The sequence below is a fragment of the Dermacentor variabilis genome, chromosome 1 (genome assembly GCF_050947875.1).
Source record: "Dermacentor variabilis isolate Ectoservices chromosome 1, ASM5094787v1, whole genome shotgun sequence".
NCBI classification, from domain to species: domain Eukaryota; kingdom Metazoa; phylum Arthropoda; class Arachnida; order Ixodida; family Ixodidae; genus Dermacentor; species Dermacentor variabilis.
The window spans coordinates 282331795-282358108 of record NC_134568.1 but is presented as its reverse complement, the minus strand read 5'-3'; the positions used below and the strand labels follow the sequence as shown (position 1 = coordinate 282358108).

Genomic DNA, 26314 nt, shown 5'->3' with positions numbered 1-26314 from the left:
GCTCCCTGGAGCGCCGGGAATCTTTACAGCGTTTGTAGGAGGCGAGTTAATTGCTTATAAATAAGCGATGATTATGTTAAAGACTAGGCAAATACTCAGCCTGAGAGTTTACGAAATGTTTTCCTGCACTAAAGAAATATAAACTGATTCTGAAATCCGTTACGCCACATCCACTTAATCGGCGAAGCAAACTGGGCGCGAAAGTAAAAAAAAAAAAAAGAGAGGAAGTTTTGACCCCCGCTTATCGGCTAATGATCGGCCCTTCTTCCGTCAAGAGATGTGAATAGAGTTTTCAAAAAATGTTGCGCCTGTCTAAATTGATTTGATGTATAGTTGAAGGTTTCAGAAAGTGGAAACACGGAAGCTTGCCACGCGAGGTCAGGAAGCACGGGCGTGTTCGTATTATCGGAAGCCATGGCATGACGCTGGGTTTTGGTCCCCGTTTTGAGGCCGAGAGTTTGCCACTAACTAGCTCTCTCTGTAGCAGTAGTTACATCCGAGAAAGCAAATACTGAGCGGTGGACAGGGAGGATCCGTCAGTGCTCTTTCATCGCTACCGATGGGAGCGCTTCCTGTTTACCTACCGCGATGGTGGGCAAACTTGCTGTGGCGCTTTCCGCTAAACATAAGGTCCTGGGCTTATTTCCTCGCGGCCGCATTCGGATGGCCGCTGAACGCAAGAATACCTGTGCATGCAGCATCCGGCGCACGTTAACAAAAACAGAAATCAGCTGGTTAAAATTAATCCGTATCCCTCCACTGCGGGGTCTCTCATAGCCCTGGGCTATTCTGGTACATTAAACCCCTTCAATTACTGAATCGCGTCCTGGTTATTTCCTGACTGACAGTGTAAGCTTCGTTTCTAACCTCTCTAAAGCCCTGCCAGTATATCCCATCATTAGTACTCCGTGAACCGCTACGCGTGATTTTGTTCCGGAACAAGCCAAGGAGAACAAAACAGAGGTCTCATCAAAGCAATTGGCCATCATTGCGAACACTCCAGAAATGCAACATTCTGTGCTAAAAGGGCTCGGCAAGAAAGTGATCCAAAGTAGAAATTTCCCAGCAACTCAAATACCGGCCAGAAGGAACAGACACGAATAGAGACGAAATCATTTATCTGTTTGTTTGTGGCTCTTATTTTTTGTCACGCTCCTTAGACACCGTGAATGTTTGAGAAATCCCACGCCAGCTGCGTCATGCGTGACAGCGGCACTTTTCAGTTAAGACGAGACAGGGGCGTTGGTGGGGAGGGACGAGCCGGAGGGTGCAGCGAACGACGAGACGAGAACGTCCGGGCAGAAGTGGCGCGTTCTCCTCGAGAAGTTTATCGCGGCGTGAACGGGCTTGGGGCCCCCACTGCCACAAAAAAAAGCAGCACGCTGTCCACGCGCCGTGCCAGGCCCCGCGTTCGCGCGCCGCGCGGTCTGTTCCCATTGGCGGACGGGGGGCACCGCGCGAGATCGATGTCCGCCACGGGGTTCGCGCTCAGCGCCGGCGCCACCGGCACTCCGAACTCCGCCTGCGCCCCGGCACGCCGCTTCAGCCGAGAGCACGGCTCGTGATGCCCACTCGACGCGGCCCGGCCACGCGGTCCCGCTGAGCGCGCCTGGGGAAAGCTCCCGCCGAGGCCCATCTCCGCTCGAAAAACTCCGTCACCGGTAAGAACACGCGCGTCGCCGGACAGCGCGTCAAGTGCACGCCTTGCCACGGCCGTCGCGGCTGCCTGCCTTTCAACGTGCGCTCACCCTCTCCGCGTGTCCCATGCCGGACAGCGCGGACGGACGGCGGGCGTTGAACAGGCTGTGCTTCCGCTTGCCCACAGACAACTGTCGCTTGCCGCTTTTCGGGCAACACAGTCATTTCCTTTTATGCTGTCATGCTCACCGTAAACGCGCATTGTGTCTCAGTGTCGTTGCGCAGGTTGTCAATTTCGATTAGACGTGCCGCTTGTTGAGAATTAGTTACACTAGATACGCTGTCATCGCTGTCATCATTTCGGTTCTTGAATCACGTGCGTATAGCTTATCTAGGTCATCACATCGAATAAAAAAAAGAAGCACAGGAAAAAAAAGCAAGAATATAATGGCGCCTTTTTATACTTCTCCCAATTCAATCAATTTTGCGTTCAATCTTTTCTTGAAGCGCACGTGTCAATTTGCGAGCACAGCCGCAACAGCTGTGAGCATGCAGTGAGAATGGTTAATCAATTCCAACTGCTTGCGGTGCCATTGTACATCTTGATCATCTGTTACCTTCATATACGCACCAAAGCGCCGAACAGCTAATTCAGCCAATCGCTGCTACATCAAAGATTAAAAAAAGAGAAAAAAAAGGAACTGGACCCTATTTTGTAAACGGTCCTTTAATTTTCCGCGTTTTCTTTTTTTCCTTCGACATTGGCTCACACGCTGCCATGCCCCTGCTATCACCGGGATTGGCCGGTCAGCTGGACGAATGAGGTGATAAGAAGTAAATAAAATGGGACCAAAATAACCCTTTACAAATTATGGCCCCTTGATTCCTTTTCCTAATCTTCGCCGCTAACTTCGTACTCGTCAGCATTATTCTTGGAAGAAACTTTCCGTCGTACGCTCCTCGAGCGCTGTTGCCATCTCGGTGGTACGCCATGTGGGTGGCACCGTCAGATGCGTCGCGTGCAGGCATATACGTCACCAAAACGCCGTTACGAAGATGTACTACGCTGAACATGTATGTTATCGATGCACCGCGTCTGCATGTTACGGTGGAGTTAACCGGCGATTGCTGAGGCTTTCGAAAACGTCATGCTTCTTCATTGTGAAGGCCGGACTCGAATAATAGCTGCCTTCTCCGGGCTAACATGCTGCCAGTGCAGTCCTGTATACAATACTGCCGAGATGCCCTGCCTCAGGCAGTGCACTTCGGTGGCGAATGCGTCTCGCGAACCCGCCGTGGTTGCTCAGTGGCTATGGTGTTGGGCTGCTGAGCACGAGGTCGCGGGATCGAATCCCGGCCACGGCGGCCGCATTTCGATGGGGGCGAAATGCGAAAACACCCGTGTGCTTAGATTTAGGTGCACGTTAAAGAACCCCAGGTGGTCAAAATTTCCGGAGTCCTCCACTACGGCGTGCCTCATAATCAGAAAGTGGTTTTGGCACGTAAAACCCCAAATATTAAATGCGTCTCGCGACCGGCCACAGCGCCGGACTCGGCGGACGTTTCCGAGGAAACGTGTTACGACAGCTGCCTTGCCGAAACGCTAGCGAACAGCAGCTGGGGAGATGGAACGATCAACTGAGCTTCACGAGGCCTGAGTGCCACGAGTCTCACGAGCCCCATTGCATCGGCACGGGAGTCAATCTGGATCAGACTTGTACACGTTACACACGCACACACACAGACAAAAAAAAAAAAGTAACCGATTACAGTTGCGTCGTCCAAAATGTAATTTATTGCAGTTACCAATTACTGTACCACGAAAATAACTGAGCAAATACCAAATTCTAATGGTTTACGTTTACGTTACTTTTCTCCGAACCTTTATTTAACACTTCACAGCTCCAGCAAATAAAACGAGCTGCTCAGGCTCTCTCATTGTGGTCACTGCAGCATATTCGCACGTGGTTCATCTTCACTAACAATTTCTTTTCACAATTTCTGACAATCAGCCTCCCTCGTTGTATAGCGGGGAAATCAGCGGCGACACTAAAAACTTGCTCGATGTATGCGCTGAAGGGAAGGGCGGTGCTGTAACGTGCGAACGCCTTGCCAAGATTGCGGTCACTTAATGTCCCGATGCTGGCGTCTCGGTCCTCCATGAAGCGCAGCGCTTCCTTGCTGCTGGGGCTCGCTGCAGGCGCTCCCAGTAGTGACAATGAAAAGCCGCAAAAATTGTCCGCGGGTGGTTTCCTGGCATCAGAGCCCGAAGTGGTCATCGCTATGGAGCCATGGCAACGCTAGGTTAAATTGTTGCCCGGCATAGGGTGGAACGTCAAGATGACGAAATAAATATTGAGCGCCCGGGTTTTGTTTGCCTGAACATCACACCCGCGGGGCTGCTGCGCGCCGCCTAGCCACGGGCGTCCTGCTTTAGTTGCTACCAGATTCAAGTGCCCGAAATTATGTCGCCTATTACAACTTGTTTCGTCATTGACGTGACTAGTTACGTGTAATTGGTTACTGAAAAAGAATTAATTGAATTACGGTAATCAATATTAAGTTCAAAAATGTAACCAATAAACTGCAAAACTACCGGAAATGTTATTTGACTACACGTAACTAAGTACATGTAATTTGTTACGTACAAGTCTGATTTGCATCTATTATGGGATATAGGCTCAATAACATCCGGATTCTTTTATATATTACTCGCGGCCGTTCTGATTGCCTGCAGTACATTTCTGGGAACACGATCAGTACGGAGAGTATCTCTAGATAGCTGTGCAACGCTTAACGCGCTATGTAAATTATATTTTACCGGTGGTTTGAAGAGCCTGTATACTAATGTCGCACTGGCATAACGCGTCGGAGTGACCAGTCCAAACTGTGAGCGGCCAGTTAATGCAGCAAAACTAGAGCAAGACTGCCACGCACCAAGAATTAACATTAGTGTAATACACCTACAGGTGCGCATCGCTTCTTAGTGACATACTCTGTCTCTGTTTACTGATAATGGCGAAAGCTTCAGCAAATATTGTTTGCGCGCCCATGTACAACCCAGGAATATGGGTCGTTGGGGCTACTCCGCATGTCCTGCAACATGAGTAACTAAAACATTTTTTTCTTGCCTTTGCGTCTTTTTAATACCTTCTGTTTGGAGGCTGCGCTTTTATTAATTTCATTATTTATCGAGAAACTTGTTTCACCTTGTTTGTTCGCAGCTGTAACTTATGTGTTGTTTTCACTGCATTGCGTAATTGGTTTGCGGTAAGGTGGATGCGAAATTTGGAAGAAAGTGACTCTGGTGTGAAATAAGTTGTTTACCTTTTGGTGTTTTCTAGATATGTTTTCACCTTCCACAAATGCTACTTTGAATAAGAGCGCTGCAAATTTTATGCACGTGCTTTGGGGCGTCTGATGTTCTCATAAGCACGTGCCCCCGTAAGGTGGCTCCAGTGCAGGGCAGCTTTACAAAAGAGCTTTTCTAACCTCAGAAGCCTTGCAGAATTAAGCAAACATCACACGTATAGGAAGACTGAGTCATATTGATTACGTCAATTCAGTGATTTGGGCGGATGAAGACGCACTTCTCTGGTAATAATTTCTAAACATATTGCTATGCAGTCTCCAATGAAACAAAAAAGCGGCCGTAGAACGCATTAAAGCTATTGCACTAGAGCCAAACTTGGCATATAGTAAGGGGATTACCTTCAATATGTCAAAGTGAAAATACTTGGGCGTATAGCGAAGCGTTGCTATGCACTCAATGTTCGAAATTTGTTTCTCATTTAGTGACGCGACCGCGAAGCGCAAGTGGCTGATGTCCCGAATTTCTGGGCATGTAGACGCTTGCAGCCTCTGTGTTCCTGTGCACCGGTACTCAAGTTCCCTGTATCTGATGCTTCTGCGTGAACATTGCCTTAATTGGGCAAAGTTTGAGCTTAACAATCAAACATGCGCAGAAATTTCCCTCAGAAGGTTTATAACGCAGCCTCTACACAACCGCGATGATTGAACAACGTCGCACGGGATAGGAGACCTTAAAGAGCTTGCCAACCATTGTGAGAGCTCTTTTTGTTCATAAGTTGCATGTTTCATTCAAAAGTGTTCTACGTAACTCCGCGAAGAGGAGTAAGTATCAGGCCACAAAAGTTTTGTCATCCACCTGTGTAGCAGAATGTAATAAAGGTACTCACTTGTTCCGCTATGCTAGAAAGGGAAACTTCGCAGTTGAGGAAAACTTATCCTGATCCCGGGATCGAACTCAAGACCAGCACCTTTCGGAGTCTCTAACCAGGATGCTGGCAGATGCATGGCCAGCCCGAGGCCAAATGAATTCACAACACCAAACGCTGGAAAAGCTGGAAATCTTGAACAAAGAGAATATTGCGAGAAGTTGTCCGGTACGCAATACGTGGTTCTGTTCTTTTCTCCTGTCACTTTGTCTGCGTTTGTCTGCGTTACCTTCTTAGAAATGAATTTGTACTTCTTGCCTACTTCCGAAACTTCATCGTCCCCAAAGTAGAAGCGAAGGGTCTTGGAACTGCTTTAACCAAAGAATCAACGATTTCGTCGAACAAATACATTGCATGCATTGAACATGGAACATCTTGTGTGTAGTTTATTTTATCCTTCTCTCTCTCACCTATCGCCTCCCCTTGGCCCTCCCCCAGTACAGGGTAGCCAACCGGAGATAATCTCTGGTTAACCTCCCTGTCTTTCCTTTCTCTTTCTCTCTCTCTCTCTCTCTCTGGTTAGGTACAAACTGTTAGGTGCAAAAAAAGTTATTGCAACATCAGTGGAATGCGTTTGACTGTGCTATATAATGGTGACACGTGCTCGACACTCGTACGGCAGAGCCCACGTAACTCCTGAAGCAACCTTGACACAAGCTGAGAAAAGCTTATGAATAAACACCTATGACACGACTGGCATGGGAGCATCAAACTTCGCGTTATCTCAGAAAGCAAATCCCACCGCGACAATAATAATAACGATTATTATTAAAACAGTGACATACCACTGAAACGTAGATGCCTCTTTTCCAACGGCCCACTTCCTATACACTATAGAACTATACGTTGGCAATCCACTTGAAGAATAAAAAAATGTGCGAAAGTCTACAGAAAGAGAACAAAGAAAAGCGATAATGCGGCAGCAGCAGCAGTTATAATCGCGTGCAGTTGGCGCCGCCCGGATGGGTCTGTTTACACAAAGAGTTTCAATCAAGCCATGCGTGCAGCACAACAAGCCCGCTCCCATTTCCTTTTCTTGCCGCCCGGGGCATTTGCAGCAGTTTCCATAAGATCGAAATGTTTTGGTTCTGGCGGAATAGGGAAGAGCGCCGCCTCCCCGGAGGTTGGGGCTTTTGGAAGCGCCTCGGCTTACGTCGGGTGACTGACAAAAGCAAAAAGTTTGGGAAAAAAATCAATAACGACCACACGCGCGCCCATCCTCCAACATAACCAGGCGGTGAACACGCTCGTAAGAATAACAAGACTCCGGTACAATCAAACCCGGTGCGGAAAAAAACACAACTTTTAGACCTGTAGACCGGAGAAGGGGAGAAGGAGGGGAGCACGGAATTGTGACTGACAAGCCGTGCGTATCAAGCTTCGGCCGAGTCCGCTTCCGCGTTTGCGACGTGATACTGCTGTGTTCATGCAAGGCGCTGAACTTACGAAGCGTTGAAGCGCTGCAGACGGCGGCACACCCGGAAGCGCCGACCAAAGTAAAAAAAAAAATGAAGAAAGGAAAGCATTTAGTCGATGGCAGATTAAAACCAAGTCAGAGGTTCCACACCATGAAGAGCGCGATTCGGCGGAACGCAAAATGAAATCGTTTCCGTACGGATGTTGGAGCAGAATTGGCAAGGCATACTGAGCCTCGAGCAACGCATTTCCGCGCGCACGTTTATGCACGAGACGTTTTTTTTTTTTTTCCCCACGTAGGCGAAACGTGAAATCGAAGAAACTTGCCGCACTCGAACGGGAAATGGGGCAAGGCAAACGGTATGCACAAGAAAATAGGAAACCGCTAACGTTTATCTCTTGCTTACTTTTGGTCCACGTTATACGCGCAACCAATGACGATTTGTTTTCTTTCTTCTTTGTTCTCTTTTTTTCCCTATGCACCTCTCAAAAGAAGGTCGCGCATGTTGCGTGGTCCGAATCTCGAACGAAAAATGCAATTTTCCTTAGAAACGTGATGCCCCGGCCGAAATTCGTAAGAATTCTTATCGATGTTAGCGACTTTCTTCTTTTCTGAACTTGTGGCGTGGGAAACAGCCGCGAACCGCTGGCACTCAGACTTTTGATCGCGGGTTCCGTACGTAGCTTGGAGACAACGTAAGAAGAGCCGTAGAAGATTTCCAAGCACGTTCTCTGCGTGCCACGTGATCGTAGCAACAGCATCGTATTGAAGCCTAAAGCAGCCCCTTTATTTTTTTTTTTTTTTTTTTACGAACGCCCGTACCTCTCAGAAATGTTGCGGTCCTGTTATAAAGAAGTCGTTTTCTTTTTTTTTTTTCCTTGCCCCCGGGGGCTTCAACGCGGCGACTGGTTAGATAATTATTTGCTGGAATCCTTGCGCGCAATAGTTGCCAGCTACTCTTCTTTATTCGACTAATACGCACTGAAAGTAAAGTAAAATGATGAAGTTTGGGTTGATTGCATTGCCAATTTCCTCACACATTCCTTCTCGCTTCGCTCATACAAATTAATTGGTTTTGCGAAATGCAATGTCGAAGGTTTAGTTTTATACATTGCTTCGAAGCTGGGATTGATTGCATTGTCAATTTCCTCAGACATTCCTTCGCCCTTCGCTCATACAAATTAATTGGTTTTGCGAAATGCAATGCCGAAGGTTTAGTTTCATGCATTGCTTCGTTTATTCATATTAACTGGTTTTAAGAGATACAATACCAAAGGTTTGCTTTTATGTACTGGAATCAGCAATTAACATCTTTACTCCACAACATCCCAAGAGAAACAAGAGAATGCGCGCGCGCACGTGTGTGTGTGTGTGTGTGGGGGGGGGGGGGGGGCTCAATACATTGCTTTTCCAGAACTGTTAAAGGAATGCTTTCTAGGATTAGTGGAATGGAACTTAGTTCGCTAGTAGTCTGCCGACAGATATCTTTGAACTGGAGCTAGTCTCGGTATACCTATTAAATGGGCATACCTTAAGCACTTACCGCCTTCATGTCCGCTATCATAATGTGAGTCCTGGGATAATAAGATAGTACAGCTATGTTCGTTAATTAAATGGCTCATCCGTGATTATCCCACAGTTTGTGATGTCCTCCGGCGCGAATGTTGCTGGAGAAGTAGCATTTTTATCTTCGCCGTACTTCATTATTCATGTCATCTTCGCTGAAACACCGGGCATACCGCATATTTTATTACATTTTTGAACTACCGGAGGGAAATAGCGCAGAAGTTATTTCAGCTGGATTACTTTAATAACTTGGCACACTCGCAAACACGTCGTAATGTTCAATAACGCAATTGACATGGTTTCCCTAATTGATATTTAAGAATACGCTTTAGGTTGTATGCTGCAATCGCAGAACTGAACGTAGTCATAGCTAAAGGAATGTTCAATTAGAGAAAGTTCGACGCTCCGTTCCTAAATTCTTCCACAATATACACTGCTGTTCCAATTTGTTTCTTCGAGTTGTGCGGGAGGGACGCATTTAAGGGAAATAATTACTGGGACGCGAATGAATTTCGCAGCAAACTTTAATGACAGACTTGTCATGACTACTGCTAGTCTCGGGACGTCTGCTGAATGGATCTGCCATTAATGACTAGTTTCAGATCTGCAATATCGAGATGTAACCGAAGGTAAGTAAACTTAAGTTACAGGTGGCATACGCCAGTCAGCGCGAATTTGTTAATTGCCTAATTGGTGATTGCCTTTTGCTCGGAAAGCTATGTCAGTAGTCGTCGCGTCTTCAAGACGCGTCTCTTCAAGTAATGCACGTCAAGAGGTGGAAGTGATTCTCTGCCAAAAGGGTAGCTCTTAAAGAAATCTGTTCCGAAAAACAAATTGTGTGTGTGAGGGGGATTTGAGGGGCGGGATGTTCCCGGTCGCGGAGGACGCGCTTCGACGAGGTACTTGTACTTGCACTCGTGTACTTGCGTAGATTCAAAGAACCCCATGGATGTGAAAATTAATTCGAAGTCCCCCACTACGGTGTGCCCCGTAATCACACCGTGGTTTTGGCACGTAAAAAACAGGCATTTCTTTAATTAAAAATTTTGACGTTTACTATTTTCCCTCGTATTGTCACTGTCATCGGTTTGTCCCTCCGCCTACTGCATCTGGGATTTCTTGAATGTGGTCGCTCGTTCTATATAGCGACAGAGTTTTCTTCCGTATTCGCACAAAATCACTCACGCTAGATTTGTTCGTAAGAGTGAATGTGAGCCATTGCTGATGGTGCATTTATTATTAGCGAAGGAGGCCGGTCAATGGCAAAAGGTGCTTACGAAAGAAAAGCTTTGTCAATGCAGCCCCTCGTCTGTAGACAGATTGCGCGCGCCACGTGAACGCGGTTGCGTGTGATACATTCTCAGAACGAACGATTAGTACGAATGATTCATCATCATCATCATCATGATGAGAAGCCGATCAATGAGTTAGCGGTAAGAGGGAAAATAGAGGAATTCCAGATCAAGCTACAGAACAGGTATTCAGCATTAACTCAGGAAGAGGACCTTAGTGTTGAAGCAATGAACGACAATCTTGTGGGCATCATTAAGGAGTGTGCAATGGAAGTCGGTGGTAACTCCGTTAGGCAGGATACCAGCAAACTATCGCAGGAGACGAAAGATCTGATCAAGAAACGCCAATGTATGAAAGCATCTAACCCTACAGCTAGAATAGAACTGGCAGAACTTTCGAAGTTAATCAACAAGCGTAAGACAGCTGACATAAGGAAGTATAATATGGATAGAATTGAACATGCTCTCAGGAGCGGAGGAAGCCTAAAAACAGTGAAGAAGAAACTAGGAATTGGCAAGAATCAGATGTATGCGTTAAGAGACAAAGCCGGCAATATCATTACTAATATGGATGAGATAGTTCAAGTGGCTGAGGAGTTCTATAGAGATTTATACAGTACCAGTGGCACCCACGACGATAATGGAAGAGAAAATAGTCTAGAGGAATTCGAAATCCCGAAGGTAACGCCGGAAGAAGTAAAGAAAGCCTTAGGAGATATGCAAAGGGGGAAGGCAGCTGGGGAGGATCAGGTAACAGCAGATTTGTTGAAGCATGGTGGACAGATTGTTCTAGAGAAACTGGCCACCCTGTATACGCAATGCCTCATGACCTCGAGCGTACCGGAATCTTGGAAGAACGCTAACATAATCCTAATCCATAAGAAAGGGGACGCCAAAGACTTGAAAAATTATAGACCGATCAGCTTACTGTCCGTTGCCTACAAAGTATTTACTAAGGTAATTGCAAATAGAATCAGGAACACCTTAGACTTCTGTCAACCAAAGGACCAGGCAGGATTCCGTAAAGGCTACTCAACAATAGACCATATTCACACTATCAATCAAGTGATAGAGAAATGTGCAGAATATAAGCAACCGTTGTATATAGCTTTCATTGATTACGAGAAAGCGTTTGATTCAGTCGAAACCTCAGCAGTCATGGAGCATTACGGAATCAGGGTGTAGATAAGCCATATGTAAAAATACTGGAAGATATCTATACCGGCTCCACAGCCACCGTAGTCCTCCATAAAGCAAGCAACAAAATCCCAATAAAGAAAGGCGTCAGGCAGGGAGATACGATATCTCCAATGCTATTCACAGCGTGTTTACAGGAGGTATTCAGAGACCTGGATTGGGAAGAATTGGGGATAAAAGTTAATGGAGAATACCTTAGTAACTTGCGATTCGCTGATGATATTGCCTTGCTTAGTAACTCAGGGGACCAATTGCAATGCATGCTCACTGACCTGGAGAGGCAAAGCAGAAGAGTGGGTCTAAAAATTAATATGCAGAAAACTAAAGTAATGCTTAACAGTCTCGGGAGAGAACAGCAATTTACAATAGGCAGCGAGGCACTGGAAGTCGTAAGGGAATACATCTACTTAGGGCAGGTAGTGACGGCGGATCCGGATCATGAGACGGAAATAATCAGAAGAATAAGAATGGGCTGGAGTGCGTTTGGCAGGCATTCCCAAATCATGAACAGCAGGTTGCCGTTATCCCTCAAGAGAAAAGTATATAATAGCTGTGTCTTACCAGTACTCACCTACGGGGCAGAAACCTGGAGGCTTACGAAAAGGGTTCTACTCAAATTGAGGACGACACAACGAGCTATGGAAAGAAGAATGATAGGTGTAACGTTAAGGGATAAGAAAAGAGCAGATTGGGTGAGGGAACAAACGCGAGTTAATGACATCTTAGTTGAAATCAAGAAAAAGAAATGGGCATGGGCAGGACATGTAATGAGGAGGGAAGATAACCGATGGTCATTAAGGGTTACGGACTGGATCCCAAGGGAAGGGAAGCGTCGCAGGGGGCGGCAGAAAGTTAGGTGGGCGGATGAGATTAAGAAGTTTGCAGGGACGGCATGGCCACAATTAGTACATGACCGGGGTTGTTGGAGAAGTATGGGAGAGGCCTTTGCCCTGCAGTGGGCGTAACCAGGCTGATGATGATGATGATGATGATCTTCAAGGGGGGGGGGGGGGGACCACTAGTTCGCACCACAAAGAGTTAGATTCATGATTCACAATTTTGGCACTGCCTGGTTCTTCACTATCACTACAACAGAGAGAGAGAGAGAGAGAGAGAGAGAGAATATTTAATGGCAGAAAGGTGGAGAGGTCGGCCTGAGCGAAATGCCTCTAGCCTGCTACTCCACGCTGGGGAAGGGGTTTGGGGAATAACAGAGATAGGATAGGAAGAGGAAGGAAGGTGGTGGTATGGTGGATATGATGAGGGCTGCACAGCACAACGTTTCTGTGTAATGCGTACGTATACACTTCACAGCACAGCACAGTCATCTTCGCGGGCAGAGGTATAAGTTACTGCAGCGTAGCGAAGAGACTGTCTATAGCGTTCATAATTTTTGCCGCTGTTGGCGCCACTGGCGTATTTAAACCGGACAGTAGCAGCTGTAGGGCGGCGATTATTTGTCGCAGTATGGCTTTGACGACAGAGTCCGACGGCGATATCTGAGTGCACTGTCCTTGCTCGCGCTGACAGTCTGAGGCCCGTGAGCGCTGCGGTGAGCGTGGCCATACATTCGATTCCGGGCTTGCGCGGCTCGCTTGAAGCAATGGTTTATCTATCGATGCCGATTCAGTTACCTTCTGCTGGACCTGCGGAATTGGAGCCAGGAGGCTCTCGTCTGGACCTACAGCTACTACAAGGCGACAGTATAGGTTTAAGGGATGGTGGTTGTCTTTACATTGTAGTTCCTCTTACGCGCTGCGTGACGTGCAACTTTTAAAGAGTGGCCGCATGTGTCATGTACATGGAAGGTGCTATGGCATCAAAGGTTTTGTTCCACAAGGACGGGAGGAAGGGGTACCGCAATCGCTTTTGCTGGATTTAGGAAGGTTGGTACGGGGGAATGGTATTGACGGTGGGGGGGGGGGGGGGGGACGAAACCGCGTATGACGGCAAGACAGGGGTCCCATAAAGACAGCGGCGCTGCTTAGTACAGCGCTGAGCGATTGAAACGCGATACTCGAACCGCAGGGTGGCCGGTACTTTTTCGTGACTGCTATGTTTGAGAGAAATAAATGGCAAACGCAAATCAATAAACACCTGCCTTCGGTTTTCCACCCCGTCCCGTGTTTGTTGATTTGCCCCCAGCATGACTTTTCCATATCGTCAAGCGCTCGAATGTTGTTGATCGCGCTGTTTTCACATATTTCTAATACCTTCACGGTGGCTGGTTGTGACTTATAAGCAGGTTGCATGTGCACATGATTACGGTCACATCGAAAAATTATTAGCATGAGAAAAATAAAACTACGATTATGTGCTATGCCTTCTATTTATACATAGCTTTCTTTTAGATCGGAACCATGTCTCACCTAAGCGCTGCTTATGCGTTGAAAGCAGCCTCTTATTCTCGAAGCGTTGGTCTCAGAAGCACTAAACGCATTTCAGGTTTTCTTGTGGGACGACAATGTAACATTTAAAAAAAACGAGTTCGTCGCGCATAGGGAACGGCGAACGGCCACTCCCTCGAGCCAGGCCACAGAAATTGGCGCTGAAATTAAGCTTATTTTCTTTTTCCCATCTTTCTAACTTGTTACAGCATAGCGGCTTGAAAATTCGGTCTTAAGAAAACCGGACATGACAACAAGGCTGACATGGCGGGCGCTTACGAACCTATGAAACGACAGCGCACTATGTGCAGCTGAGGTAAACACATTTGGGAACAAGATATTGAGGGCGGCAGTGTCGAAACATCAACGCTGAGGGCCATTGGAGGCCTTAGGAATCATCCGGTCGCTCTATCCGCTCAGAGTTTCTTGGTGTAGCTAGGGTGACTGTATATGCTCCCCTACAGAAACGTTAGCAGTGTAGCCAGAATGCCGATGATAACAGAGGTTACTTGCGTAGTGAGCGGCGATGACGTGGTGTGGACTTGGGCTGCGCGGCTAAAGAAAGAACAACCAGCGCATCAGGCGACGCTAAAGCAGAGGCTTCATTTCTTCAGTCCAGTCCGAGCATTTCTTCTTGCGCCAGCGGTGATATGGTTCTAAAACAAACAGGAGCAGCAAAAACATGGACGGCGAACTCACCGCCGTTTTTCTGCGCAGAATCGAGACGGCAACATTATCTACTTGGAAAAAAATTACCTTTTTTTTTTTTTTTTCTCGCGCGCGCCTTTCGTTTTTCTCTCATGACACACTTTCAAATAAAGCGGCACTGCAATATGAAAGACGAACCTGAATCTCTTAAACCCTCTTCGTCTTCCCTTTATTGAAACGCCGATAACAAATTCGTTTAGTTAAAAATTTTTTTTTTCAAAAAGCGGAAGACACAGGAAAAGCAGATGCCGTGCCGACAAAGACGTAAATGATGGGGCACCTCACTACCGGCGCCAGGGACAAAACGCGCATCGGATGAAGCACGGTCGGGGGCACCAGAGCCGAGTCGCATGCTCCAGGGAGACTGCGGTCGACGACTCGGCACGCACATGGTGGCGTTACGTCACGAAACAAACAACGGCACGCGCGGAAAGCTGCTGGCGAGGAGGTGGGGCAGGGAGGGTTGCAATGGCGGTCGGCGGCCAAGCGCTGGAGCGAGGGCGAAAACGCCGATTCCATCTGGCCGGCCGTGTACGAACAGCGAGCCGGACGGAGATTCCCGCCCACAGACTATGACCGCTAGTCCTGGGAGGCCGCCGTGCGCCAGGATCTACCCTGCGCTTGCCTGCTCCAGACTGATAAGCAATAAATCAGGAAGACGATGATTTATCGCGGCGCAAAATGAAGGACCCCCTCCCGCAGCCGCGCGGGGAAGTCCCGGGAGCAGTTCGGCGCGAGAGGCCAGTCAGCCGGCAATCGCGAAAAGGATCGGCCGTCATGAGCCGCGAGCCCGGGCTGCTGCTTCTGCCGTCCGCGGCCCGCGCAGACGGGGGGCGAGGGAGACGGTGCGTGGCGACCCGGACCCACGGTTCTAATTGCAGGCGCCGCACAAAGCGACTCATTTGCGACTCGAACCACGTAATTAGTTGGCTGAAAACACGCCTCTCGAGGACGACGCGACACTCTCTTTTTTGAGCGCGGTATGATGCGCCGGCGGCGGTATTTCTCCCCGCCAGGCCTCATTTTGCTCCAAGGGGTACGTTGGCCACAGAGCGGCACGCGGCTTCTCGTGAGCGTGCCAGATGAAGGGTGGAGTACAAAACACATCTGTATGAAAACTATATGCGGTACGCAGTGCTTGCGTAATATAGAAGCCAATTATGCGATGTGTACAGCAAAATACAAATGAACCTCGATTTTACGAATTTCTCGATTTTACGAAGATGAACGAAACGAGAACAAGGTGAAAGCCGGAGCCAACGTTTCGACAAGTGGACTTGCTTTTTCAAGGCGCCTTGAAAAATACAAGTTCACTTGTCGAAACGTTGGCTCTCGCTTTCACCTTGTTCTCGTTTTGCTCATCGTCTTGAATTTCCATCTCCCGCCTGCCCCTTGTTTTCCGTCGATTTTACGAAGTCAGAATTACTCAAATGTTTTTTGGTGGGTATAATGTATTTACGAATTCAATCTTATGAAGGAAAATTGTCCATCGTTCCCGATTTCACGACACTGCCCCGAAGGAAAGAGGTGAAAAAAAAATATACCACAGGCAGACGAGCAGAGAAACGAAGGTCTACGTTTTTATGGCGATTGAGGTGGTGGACGCCGCCAGGAGTGAAACAAAGCAATCCATAATCTTCATGATTGCGTCAGGCATGCCTGTTCCGGAATGGTCCATGAAGCAGCGAGGTACCATGAGCCAATGGCTCGTGGAACGTAACCCTGCGAAATGCAAACACGTGTCATTTCACCGCAAACGCAACCCCCTTTTATTCCCTTACTTAATCTCTGGCATCGCAGTAGAATTAACCAGTTCTTACACATACCTGGGCGTAACCTTGTTCAAAGGCCTAACCTGAGATGCGCATGTCACAAACATCCTATCATCAGCTAACAGAACTCTCCGTTTGTTAAAACGGAACTTGTGTCACGCACCATCAAATGTAAAACTTCTTGCGTACAAGTCCCTGGTACGAACAAAACTAGAATATGCATCCCCCATCTGGTGCCCTATCCAAATATATTTGATAACTTCACTAGAATCACTACAGAATCAAGCCACTAGATTCATTCATTCATGTTATTCATACAATACCAGGATATAATTTTTAGAAGCGAAATCCGGTCTAACAACTCTTGCTTGTCGTCGTCTAATCGCCAGTATGTGCTTGCACTATAAGTTTTTTTGCAGTTCCCTTCGGTATTCCTCCCTACATCAGCCCTCCGGTACGCATTTTACTCGGCATCGGTCATCCCCTGCAAATTACTCTTCCACGTGCTCATACTACGTTTGCTGCAATCGTTCTTTCCTCGCTGAGCCATAGACTGGAATTGGCTTCCACACGGCGTCACTGCAACCACCTGGCCATATACATCTTCTGATTGCATAACTGCCATATTTAACCAACAATTCTTTTTTTTTTGTACATGCGATTACTTAAACCTGTACCCACCCATTACGTACTACCCCCAAATTGGGGGCCTTTAAGGTAATAAAGTTATGTGATGTGATGCGATGTACCACGACGATACCAGCCCTGAGCAGCAGGTCGAACAATCGGCTTCCACTTCCCGGGAACAGCTCAGCTGGCTTGAGGCTATGCACCCAGACGTGGACTTCGCAGTCTACGTAAGCGCTAAGACAAGTGCAGACATGAACGCAACCGAAAAGTTTGGTAACGAGGACCTTGTGAAGCTTGTTGCCGACGCAAAACAAGTGTCACATGACGGAATTGACGCAAACGTAGACTGTGGGTCGACAGCTAGCGAGGTCATGGACGCCGTCGACCTCCTCGGGCGATTTGCTGGATCTCAAAAAGGGGCGGGGTGTGGGGGGGGGGGGGGGGGGGCGACACAGGCGCTCTCGCGAGCTACAAGAGCTGCGTAGGCAAGCAAAAATAACAAACTTTTTCGCTAGAAATACAGTGGTCGTTTAGCCTCGGCGTTCTCATATGTTTCAATTTTACGAAATTGCTTATTTTACGTAAGTTTGACCATTCCCCGTCGACTTCGTAAAATCGGGGTTCACCTGTATACATGCAAAGAAAGCATCGCTTTCACAAGTATGACAAAGTAAATAGTCATTCATTCTTTATTCGTCAATCCTGTCACTACACATGGCTTTTGACCTTCACTATTTGTATGCATTGCGCATATTGCAGTTTTGCCTTTTCTGGTAGCACACTGGATTTGCATTTCTCGTGTTATGTATTCTGTGCGATTGCCATGCGTGATGTACAAGTGCAAGAAAATCAGCGACCATAGGCAACGAATTTCCATTTAGCACGACAGTGTTCGTACGTAAGTGCCGTTAGCATTAAAAAAAGTCGTCGGGTCGATAGTACCGTGGCCTTTTCGTAACTTGAAGTACAAGTTAATTATTCACCATGGTTTTCAATTCTTTTATTAAATGCCACTAAGTTAGAGCAAATTGGTGATGAGAGGAGCTCTTCGAAGAAAATCTCAGTCCTTTTTCAATGCCTGAACATCAGCACACTGTCCTCAGAGCGCTTATTTTCACCATGCTCGCGTGGCTGTCGATTCCGTATAGTGTTGAAAGGAGTGTCGCGACGTCGGCCTCTCACTTAGCCGTTAAGCTCGCCGCGCCAGCAGGGCTCATTCTGAACGGCTCGTATATTACGCTTCTTTGATGATGTATGTGTTTATTTGTCCTTCCTGTCCTTGCGAGCTTTTTCTTTCCGCCTTCTTTTTATTTCTTTTGTATCTGCTAGACGTTCTGACCGAGCCGCTTCCTCTTGCTAGCTGCTCAGCTGGAGCAACCGAATAGGCGGGACCCAAGGGTCCGCCGCGCGGAAACCCGGGCACCACGCGCGCGCGCGCGCGCGCGCGCGCGCGTGGCATACCAGCAGCGGGGTGCGCCTAACAAGGCAGGTGCTTCGCGAAGCTTCCCAAAGCGGCCGCTCATCAGGCGGCGCCGGGGATTTGCGCCTAATCTCCGTTGCGCGCAGTTCGGTGCTCGCGGTCCGCAAAAGAGATCGGCCATCCGCGACCTTCCCAATTGGGCGCTCTCGGTTCCGGCCGCCACCATCGGCGCCTTGTCTGCGAGAGCCCCGAGGCACAGATTCCGGGGCATGGGGAGAAGTGGCGCACAACTGCAGCAGCGTATAGGTGCGCGCGCTTTGCCGGCACACCTGCGCTTCCGACGCGTGGGCACCGACTTGTTCTCAGCTCCGACGAGGGGTGAGTGAAAGGGTTGCATGGTTAGTTCCAGGTTCTGCCAAACCCGGGGCAATGTTTGGCTGCTAAGTTCAATGTATGAGCAGCGCGCGAACATTCCCCAAAGCAGCTTACAGTTAACGTAACGTTGAAAGGTTCGCCATTCTCTCGCTCTTTTTCTTTTTGTTCGATGGAAAATGTGGCATCCTCTCACGTTACTCCTGGAACTTGGACGAAAACGAAACGCGAGGTACACCTTGACCAGTAAGCCACGCCTCATCCCAAGTATGTGCAAGCAGACATAATTACTTTTATGACAAACAAAAAGAAGATTTCGCACGCGTACACGTCCAAATGACTCGTGCCGTGTTTTGGCTTAAAGAGACTACCCCCTTCATGACTTCGTCAGTGCTGGTTTCCTTACCCTGCTTTTCCCAATATCACGAGTCAATACAGCTGCGCATCACGCAACAACTCGTGCGGTGTGCAACACACAAGGACCTCGTGTCCCTCTCTCGACACAATTCAAAACTCGCCGTTCGATTGCGGCTCGGGCTTGCAGCCGACATATGGACGGCCTGCGCACTCAGCGCCGATTCGAAACACCAGGCCGGACCCCCATAAAATTCGCATCAGATTTTCCGTCCCGTGGGCCGATTGCGCCGCTGCAGGGACAGCTGTTGCTGTCTCTGTCGCTTTCCAACGTCATTCGCTGCCGCTGCAGCGCGGGCGCGCCTCGCTGACCATGCCCAGCCGATCGAGCGCACTCTCTCGCTCGGCCTCAGAAGTACAAAGCGCCCTTTCTTTCATCTTTTGCAAGCTCAATGCTCGCTCAGGCGTCCGTCTTTCGCCCGTGGCTCGCCGGACAGCGGAACTCGGTCACGCTCGGGAAGCGCGCCGCTCATCACGAGAGTGTACGCTTCTTCGCGTTCGAAATCTTTCGTCGCGTGGCATTCGATGCCTGACTTCGGCCCCAGTCCTTCTCGTCTTCGGAAAAAGGGGGGGGGGGGGGAGGGGGCTCACGCTGCGCTAAAGAAAAAACAGCTGGCACAACGTGAGCCAACTGTTCCGGAACGCAAGAGATGGTCTCCTTCGTTCCGCTACAGGCGATAAAACGATGCCGCTATAACGTCAGGCTCTACAAGTTTGACGCTGACTATTCAGCCATATCAATTACTCGATACGGCTAGGTATGCGTCTACCGCACTTCTCGTGACTGTAATGGGGGTCATGAGCTTCGACCGTAAGGTTGCAATCGCATTAATCACATACTATCCGCTAAGACGGCAGAAAGGCTTTCACCCACTTTTTCGCGTAGAAGAGGAGGAATAGCCAACAACAAAAACAAACGTGCCAACAAACCAGCTAACAAACTCATTTCCCTCACGGCTTAGCCCATATATTCGTTATATGCTGTATCTTTTTTTCCCTTCCCTCTTCTTTTTCTCTTCTTTTTTTTTTGTGTGTGTGTATGGATCACCGAGGCGAGGGTGAAATAATTGAGCTGGAACCTGGAATTTTTTTTTTGGCAATCAAAGCCCATAATTTCCGCATACGTCATTGCGATGAAGTAATTTGCCTAAATTGAAACGAGCGATCAGTTGTTCAGTGAAATGAGTCGGTGCTTCAAGTAAAATGCGTTAGCCGCCAAGCTACCTCGCCGCATGATCCGCTTGGTCAATAAGGAAATCCTTCTCGTACGGCAGCAATAACAAAGTCAGGCTCCGTTGATTGATGAAAACGCTGTTGGGCTTGGCAACCTTAGACCGTGCTTCGCCTACAGGGCCATGAATTAAGGGAAGAGACAGTGTTGGCAAGGCGAGCCTTCGGTGGGCGGCCAATCATGGAGGCGCCATATCGAGGCATCCGCTGCACCCCATTTAGCTTTGCCGTCCTGTATAAGAAAAAAAAGGCGGAAAGAGGATTGCGCAGAAGTGAGCAACAATATTCATTACAACTCACGCAGTCCAGCAGGAAAGGTGAATCGCGCCGACAACAGACAGACAACAAGAAAGCTTTGAAAGAGACAAAGAATAGCAGTTGGGCACACGCCTTCAAGCGCGCAAGCATACAGACGCACGAACTTTCCAGAAATGAAAGGTAAAACAAAGGACATTTTGTTTTTGATCACCGTCGGGCATTTTGCAAACACCAGAGGCAGCAATAATGAAAGAGCTTAAAAGTGCGTAGAGGGAGTGTGGGGAGGCCGCAAAAGCGTGACGCAAAAGCAAAGTGAGCTCGTCCCTCAGGGAATGGCTGTGAACTCGGCAGAGAGCAAACGTGTAGGGAAGGAGACAGGGGGTGCAAAAACAACGTGGGGTATTGGTTGAGGAAAAGCAAGAGCAAATAGTTTGTTTCCCCTTCCTCTTTCAAAGTTTAAATCCAACCCCATTCTCTAATTGAACAAAAACCACGCCGCTGCAGCCCACGTGCGCCGAATGGAGAGAGCTCAGACGGGAAAAGAACCGTTTTTGCCGCGCTGAAAACAAACCGAATGGCGGGAGGCGAGAAAGTAAAGAACCAACGAGAGCAGCTTCCGGGCCGGTGCCACAGGGCGAACGATCGAAACCCCACGCGCAGAAGACCAAAAAAAAAAAAAAAAAGCTCGTTGCGGCGGCAAAAGCAACTCTCTGCCGCTCCGGGGTCGACGTGTGTGCGAGGGCTCTGCGGGCACGAACGCACAGCCGCCACACCTCTCTCAGGGACGAAAGCTCAAAGCTCATTTAACCCGAACTGACATGCTCACTGGGCAGCCTGCGCGCTTCCCGGCACTGTCACAACCGACGCGGGCGCACTGCGCGCAGCGTGGCAGAGCATCTGGACGAACACGGGGTACTGCGCGCCGCGGCAGGGCACACCGAGCGTCCTCTGCCATGCTTTTTTTTTTTTTCAGGGACCAACCTCGCTCGCGGTAGTCTTTCTATTTTACTTCAGTACTTCGGCACCGTGTTCTCCGCGCAGTTATTCGATTTTTCCCACCTCCCGACCTTTTTCGGGTGGTAGCTTGAACGGGCGCCAGAGGAGCTCGTATAACCCGAAGCCTTTGAGGGGCGCAAGCGGTGCGTCCACATTAAGCATATTAAGACGACTCTCACTGCTTCACTCTCAAGTGTCAGGAAAGAAAAGCGCACTCAACGTGTGGGCACTCCGCTCAACTGAGAGTTTGTAGCCATTACGTCGCTTCTCGCGCTCGGCCTCTGCCAGCTTGAGGCGCTCGGGGACCTAGGGTGCGAGAGAGGCGGTGCGCGAGGAACGAATGGCCGCACCTCGACGCTGCTGGAACTGCCGAACAGCTTTGTTCAAACAGGGAAGCCGGGAACAAGCGTGCCGCGATGAAGCAGCCACGGCTTGACGGGCCAGCCGAGCGTGGTTGGACGGCCCGAACACTCGCTGGGGAGGCTTTTCTGCCGAGCTCCGTCGAGCACGCTCGTGCGCCCACGACCTCACCAAGTGAAGCGGCACTACTTTTCCGGAGGGCTCACACTTTGCTGCCCACTGCAGAGTGAAATCCTCAAGGGGACCGGGCGCCGCCAGAGAAAGCAATTAGCACCAGTGTTGAAGCACGCGCTTAAATTGCGCTCGCGCTGCCTGTCGGCGACGAGCGCCGGGCGGATGGGAACACGCGCGCAGATGCATAAGCGTGGTGTAGACGCAGGTTTTGCGGTGCGAGCAAAAGCGCTGCGGGAACACGACACAGGCGCAAAGCAATTTCAGCTGATAAATCGTTCTGCATATACGGGCACGGCCGGCGTGATTAGCAAAGTGTGTAGGCACTGACGCGTCTATGGGAGATGCCTGCAGTATATATACCTTGGTTTATGGTTGACGCTTTTGTCCAACCCTCTGATTAGTTCGGCACGTAGTTTTCCGGGAATCCATTGAAGCAATGCACGTGGTCTGTTAAGCACATCACGAACAGGTGACCAGTGCTAAACAACTACAGCGTGAAAGTGGTTCCTTTTGTATGTAGAAGTACCGGTATACCGTATGTGGCATATTACCTGTTTTCTTCGGTGCTTACTTGTCATTTTGCTGACACTCGCAAGGGTTGAAAGAAGAATTTCATTTTTGGCTTGAATGCTTACATAAGACAACGAGTATGTTTCAAACGAGATCTAGTATAACTTGGCCAATGTTGTAGGGTGTTGCCCGACTCATATACAGAATTTCTCCGAGCGCCGTTCGCATATGGCATATAGGAAGCAAATCAAAGCAGAAGGAATCCTGCGTCATTAGTTGAATCAGTACTTGAACCCAGGATCTGTTGTTCCTGAGACCGGTACGCTACCAACCAGTATATGAACTTGCTTCTTTTATTTCTTTAATGGAATAATTGTGGAGAGTAAATGGTGTGTACAAGAAAGACCATCACAAAAGCGAGCTGGTGGAAGAGTTCTCCGCAATTACAATGAAAAGAAAAGCAGTGACACGAATAAAGGTAAGCCAAAAAGTGCCACAGCTCATCCTGCAGCAACGTTTTTCTTTTTCTTTTTTGTAATTGCATACTTAAGAGAAAAAAAGGTGAAAAGTGTAAACACTAAGGTAAACACCACTCCAGTCGGCAGTCAACTAGATGAAAGAAGCCCATCAGGCGGAGGATGCATATGATTATAGTGAATTGAATGTAGCATTGAGGAAACGATTATTCGGACTGGAAAGGTCACACAATAGACATTTTAATGCTATTAGCCCTCTTTGGGAACTTACCCCAGTTTGCGGTACGTCTCTCATTATGTCCGCGATCAACCCATTTCCCGCCAAATTGGGTGGCTTTGCTAGACTGCTTTGCTACGCCCTGGGCCACTTTGCCAGGGCAACCGGGTTCAAAACCAACCGTCGGACCAACTTGGGTCACTGGGCATTTGTCAGCGGGTGCGTTCCGTCTTTCATAACAATTTTTACATATAACATATTATTGACAATTACCCAAGAACTATAACGCAGTTGATATTTACATTTAAGTCACCAAGTATCTCTAAAAGATGAACGCACCGCCAGTTTCTAAAATTGAATTTTATTTTTTTATATTATTTTAGTAGCTTTGCATTGCCACAAAGTAAAGATGTGCCCGACGGCACATTATATCAGGGAGGGTAAGGGTGCCAGATAGCCTGAGAAGAGAGATTCACATGCCTCCTAAGTTATCGCCATCACGTGTTGGGCCAAATGAAGAACTTCGACAGTTTTTATTATAATTATACCTCACCAAGTCTCCGCTGGTGTAAGTGCCCATATACCATACAAGTGACCGCTCAGTTCCATGTTGCGTCCTTCTGTGTTCATTCTCCGTCTTTGTCACGTTCATAATTGCCCCTGATTTATCATAACACTCACTGCAAGCATCAAATATTTCGTCTTATCCATGGCAAACGTTTTTTTTTTCTGCGCATCGTTTATAGCCCACCTCTTATCTACAGAGAAGAGAGGAGCTATTATGTTGTATAGCAGCTCGCACATTCGTTGACTCATGCATGCCCTACTTACTGCGCAGTTGCACAAGGTCTGAGAGCGAAAACGGTACATAAAGCGTCACGTTGGGCGTATACGTATGAAGAGCGAGCGTCGCATTTATATTTCAGGGAAACCTGCGCACCACTGGTCAGTGTAGACGGATGATTTCAATATTTCCCCGCGAGCACATATGCATTAAGGCCGACTTGGAAGCACACGCATTACAGCGCTATTTTTTTTTTCACGAAGGTTAATACATCGCGAGAGCGCGATGGAGACGTAGATCTCGAAGCACAATTCTGCAGTTTGAGAAATTAATGGAGAGCAAAGAGATCGTTGAGTGTTACACCCCTTGTGGACGGGCAGTGAGATTAATGGTGGTTCCGTGTTGAGCGCCCCATTGGTTCGCGTTTTGAAAGCTTTCCTGCGCGAAATGGCACGCTTACCAACTGCGCACAATTTACCCACACGTCGTGGACATAGGCTGCAGAGAGAACACATTCTGCGTGCGCAAATACGAAGTGCTCCTTCTGACTTTCGGAGCGTACGCGGAGAACGATATTTACCCTTTCATCAGACGCAGCCGCATGCTTAACGTTCACAAACGTACGCGACCTCACTCTGGCCATCGTTGGCCACATTTCACCCACTCGTTTCAGAGCTGATCTGGAATCGCAGTCGGATTGCCACTAGCTTGCAAGTTCGTCTGAAATCCTGCAGAAAACACGCAATATTTTTTTCTCTGAAATAGCACTACTAGCCTACCAACCTGGATTTCGCCTCTGTCTGTGTGAAGCCTTTTCATACGCGCGTTTCTTCACGCGCGTTTCGCGACCACGCCTGTTTTTTTAACACATACGCCCGCGCGCGTATGTGTGAAACCGATATGTAAAGTGAATCGGGATCGCCGTCGGAAATGTCTAAAGAACAGATTCCTCGTGGCAAACACAGCGAACAACAACGAGCTCGACGACAGAGGCAGGGAGAGCCAACCGACGAAGATGTAGCCAAGCGACTGCGACTGCAGCAACAAAAAAGACAATTCATGGAGTTAAAACGTGCCGAACAAACTGCCAGAGAAGGACAGAAACGATGGAAGAACGAGAATTGCACAAGCGTGCCAAGCGGGTTGCCGTAACGCATGAACAGCGACAAGCCCGACTAGCTGCGGACGTTCCACGCCAGCATCGCAAGGCCGAGGAACGTCTGTCCTTGGCCACGTCTATGGCGGTCATCTTCAAGCGGGGCTTCATCGAAAACTTATTTGGTTTTCCGTGTTCTGTGTGTGACAGACTGTCGCACAAGAAGGACTGCGTCACGGCCCCCATGTACGCTACCTTGGCTTTGGCCTTTCACGACGTTGAAGAATTCTCTCTGTTTAAGGTGTGTAGAACTTGTAAGTCTTCGTTCGCCCAAACTGAAGTGTACTCTGTGAGCTATGGATATAAATATCCGCTCAAGCCTGCCCACCCCCCTCCGCTCAACTGAATGGCGGAGCGCATGATTTCCCCTCGCATACCCTGTATGCAAGTGCAATGGCTGCTCTACAACACTGGGCAGTACAGCGTGAAACCACAAAACGGTCTTTGTGCAAGCCTGCAATCCTCTTCCTCTTGTGTCCACCGAGTAACCCTGTATGCATGACTATACGTATCATGTGTGCAATGAAACAACTGTTTAACAATGACATCGCGACTGCAAATAATTTAAGTAGCAAGCCGTCAAACAACGGCCTAGCAACGCCTAACTTGGGGAAAGAAAATCGCTCATTAGGTCCAAGAAAATGGGCTTTCGCGCAATATTCCGTGGTTGGCGCAGCCAAACCGTCTGTAATTTTTTTCCTTCCTCTCACCTTTCGCCATCGTACATATGAGTGTAGTGAGAAAACAAACAAAAAACAAAAATAACACAAAAAAGAACAACAGTCTCATGTACTTGTGTAAGTAAGGACATGTTAACGGGCAAAAAGAGGCAAAGCACGCCGTAGGGCATCAGGGGCTTTTTCACGCGTGTATCTTTGCATGTCTCTTGCGGCCTTTGTGGATCGTGCACTGTAGTTTGCATGCTCACAAGCCGAGCATTCTACCGGATAAATATGGACGACTGCTTCAATACGAGCAGATTTTTTTTCCTTGCTGCCTTTCATCGTTATTCTACACCATGCTCTCACCACAATTTTGTTATTATTATTTTTTTTTTTCATATACATAAACCACCTTGTTTTTCTTCCCCTATTTTATTACA

The 26314-nt window shown here is 48.3% G+C and overlaps 1 protein-coding gene across 2 annotated transcripts in view; it reads left to right on the top strand.

Moving 5' to 3' along the window:
* The first annotated feature begins 1516 nt into the window (after window positions 1-1516).
* Window positions 1517-26314, top strand: part of LOC142566085 (uncharacterized) — a 284712-nt gene continuing 259914 nt past the window's right edge. For both annotated transcript variants that reach the window (XM_075676865.1, XM_075676857.1), the window contains exon 1: window positions 1517-1661. The gene's annotated coding sequence lies outside the window, so the exon portion shown is untranslated. The remainder of the gene's footprint in view (window positions 1662-26314) is intronic.